The sequence below is a fragment of the Sinocyclocheilus grahami genome, unplaced genomic scaffold, assembly GCF_001515645.1.
Source record: "Sinocyclocheilus grahami isolate Dianchi unplaced genomic scaffold, SAMN03320097.WGS_v1.1 scaffold775.1, whole genome shotgun sequence".
Taxonomy (NCBI): Eukaryota; Metazoa; Chordata; class Actinopteri; order Cypriniformes; family Cyprinidae; genus Sinocyclocheilus; species Sinocyclocheilus grahami.
Genome location: NW_015505954.1, coordinates 349,115 through 352,558, shown reverse-complemented (window position 1 = coordinate 352,558; position 3,444 = coordinate 349,115). Strand labels below are relative to the sequence as shown.

The 3,444-nt window shown below is 46.3% G+C and overlaps 1 long non-coding RNA gene across 1 annotated transcript in view; it reads right to left on the bottom strand.

Moving 5' to 3' along the window:
* Window positions 1-1,957, bottom strand: part of LOC107561488 (uncharacterized) — a 5,125-nt gene extending 3,168 nt beyond the window's left edge. Inside the window, exon 1 of the long non-coding RNA XR_001605860.1 lies at window positions 1,848-1,957. This is a non-coding gene — a long non-coding RNA (uncharacterized lncRNA). The remainder of the gene's footprint in view (window positions 1-1,847) is intronic.
* Window positions 1,958-3,444: the final 1,487 nt, after the last annotated feature.

Sequence of the window (3,444 nt, the reverse complement as noted above, 5' to 3'; positions counted from 1 at the left end):
TACAAAAAACCAATCCCCCTCGTCCAGACTCTAGACAGCCCCTAACCATCGATCTCCTCAGCATCTGCCTAACTACTCTCCGTTCAGGTTTATTTCCCCCTAACAAAACCAGAACCTTGGATGCCATGTTCAATTTGGCTTTCTTCGGCTTCCTCAGAGTCTCAGAACTCACCACCAACTCAAACTTCAACCCAGCCATACATCCCACATTCTCCGACCTTCAAATCATAAACCACGATATCATACGTTTCAACATCAAACAAAGCAAAACTGACCAACTGAAACACGGCCATTCAATCTTCATCTTCAATTTGCCAACCCCCATCCAACCATATCAGTCCATAGCCCTTTTTCTTCACCAGAGGAAATCCCAAATGACCTCTTCTCTTGACCCTCTTTTTACCGATGATAAAAACCTTCCTGCCTCCAGACATTGGTTCCAAAATAACCTCAAAGCCATCCTCAGCAGATCCGGCATCCCAACTAAAAATTTCTCTTCCCATTCGTTCCGCATTGGGGCAGCCACTACAGCAGCACAGAGGGGACTTTCCGAACACCAAATCAAAATGCTGGGCCGATGGACGTCTCATACCTTCGAAACATACATTCGATCTGATCTTCACCACATTAGACAAGCTCACCTAACACTAGCATCTTTCTGAGTCCAGACCGCTTCCCCCCTACTATTCCGCGCATTTCTGCTTACTTAGTCCCGCAGGGCTCCTATTTCATCCGGATGCAGCGAGAGTTCCCCCTTTTCGAATCGGCGTGAGCTACCACTCCTGGAGTGGGCTCTCCCATTCGAATCGCCGTGTTGGTTCCCCATCCAGATGCCGTCCAGGCTCTCCCGTTCGAATCGCAGTGAGGGCTCTCCTGTTTGATTGCGATTGAGATCTCCTTTGATACATATAGGGAGCTCTCTCCTTCAAATGTGTGGGAGCTCTCCCGGTCGAATCGCAGTGTGAGTTTTCTGTTCGGGCGCAGTGGGGGCTCCCCCTTTCCGAATCGCCGTGTGATCCTCCATGTTATTAACTATGGGGGCTCTCCCGTTCGGATCGCAGCGGGAGCCCTCCTATCCGAACAAGCGGACTGGAGGTACCAAGGTCCATCTGTCCCTCGGGTGCAGCGGGCCCGCATGTCCTTACGGGGTTCAAACCCTCGCATCGGGGGGAGGGTAGCTCTGCGTTTATATATACACCGCAGGCTCCCTCTTTCTGCAGCGGGGGGGGGAGGGGTCGCTTTGGACGTCCGTGGCCCGTTTCCCTGCAGGGCCGAGGACACCCTGCCCCATCCATGACATCTAGGGGCCCCTTGGTATTTTTTACTTCATAGGGCTCCATGGCACGGATGTGCAGCGGGGTGGACTTCCAGCTACGCTCTCAAACCTCCAGTCCTGAGATACTCCCGCAGGAGTAATTCCAGGAAAGTCACTGCCGCAGCAGTGCAGCAGTAAGTTGCTCCTTAATTAAAGCTCCAAAGTGCAGCTCTCTCACCATCATCATTAGTATAGCTTAAAAATTTCACTCCTTTTGGGGGGTATCACCATTATTCTTCAAGTATTTAGGTATCCCGTATACTTAAACCCTCAGATATGTTGATCTCGCTAAACTCAACCCGCTGTCCCAAATTTATTTCTGCACTTTTGGGGGGTATATCAGAGCTCGAGTTGAAGCTGCTTCATCGAGCCCCTCATCAGTGGACAGCAAGCCAAATAAGTTTACACACAATTTCCTTAAGATTATATGGGCAAACGAACTCGTTAAATGAAGTTCCTTAATGTAAGTTAGGGAGGAGCGAGCCCATCTAATCTTTCAATCAACAGCCAGAGTATATAAGCAGCTGCTTACCTCTCTCCAGTCGCAGCTGTTCCAGCATCCCTCCACCTCCCCAAAACTCCACCTTCATCTTAGGTACCTTGCCCTTCGTAATCATCCTATATCAAGTCCCTCGGGGTATATCAGAGCTCGAGTTGAAGCTGCTTCATCGAGCCCCTCATCAGTGGACAGCAAGCCAAATAAGTTTACACACAATTTACTTAAGATTATATGGGCAAACGAATTCGTTAAACGACTATTAGTCAACAAGAAAAATCTTTAGTTGGGAACAGCGCTAGTACATAATTCATAAATTCTGGCACTGTCATACTTCTACATCCTTTTTTACAGTTTGAAGAAGGCCACCATTCACTCCTATCATATGGACATGCATTAGCAGGATTTTTTTTTTTTTTTTTTTTACAAAAATACTAATTTTGTTTTCAGAAAGTGTGAAGTGACTTGTGACCAAGTATGGTGACCCATACTCAGAATTTGAGCTCTGCATTTAACCCATCCAAGTGCACACACACACTGTGAAAACACACACGGAGCAGTGGGCAGCCATATTGCTGTGGCGCCCGAGGAGCAATTGGTGGTTTGGTACCTTTCTCAAGGGTATCACCTCAGTCCCCCCACAACAATTCCTGCCGGACCTGAGACTCAAACCCGCAACCTTTGGGTTACAAGTTCAACTCACTAACCATTAGGCCATGACTGAAAGAGAAATATCATACCGTTTTTAGAATAACACCAGGGTTTAATATACTAGTAAGATATTTTGAAGAATGTTGGTAATCAAACAGTTTTGATTTGTGTGACTTCCATTGTTCTGTGGTTTCTGGCACCAAGACATTAGAAGCAGATCCTTTAAGTCCTGCAAGTGGTGTGGTGAAGCCTCAATGGATTGGATTTATTGGTCCAGCAAATCCCATAGATATTCAGTCAGACTGAGATTCTTCCATTGCTCCATGGTCCAGTTCTGATGCCTACATGTCCATTGTGGGTGCTTTCACACAAACTATGCACTGTGTGTTCTGATACCTTTCTATTGTGGCCAGTATTAAGTTTTTCAGCAATTTGAGCTACAGTAGCTCTTCTGTGTGATCAAACATACTAGCCCTCACTCCCCATGTGCATCAATTAACCTTGAGCACTCATGACCCTGACGCAAGTTTACCAGTTGTCCTTCTTTATACCATTTTCAGTAGGTACTAACCACTGCATACCAGGGACACCCCACATGACAGGAATTTTGGAAATGCTCTGTCCCAGTTGCCTAGCAGTCGCTATTTGGCCCTTGTTAAGTTGTAAAGTTGTCAAAAGCCATATGGGGATGGTAGTTGTTTCTTATGTGGATGTCTGTAAACTTCAGATGGTAATTTATTCACGGCGAAGCAGTGAGTTCTGTGATCCTACCAACCCGGGAGCGCACTGCTGACGTGGTCAGTCACATGATTTCCTGCATGGTATATATACTGTATACCTGTTGCTGTCATCATAATGCATAATGGCCCATTTCAAATGTTTACATGATTTTCTTCTCTTTCTTTTTATTCTTAAAAGCTTCCACTGGCTGTGGTCGTCTAAAATGCATGCAAATTACAGCGAAGCGTAACAATTACTGCAC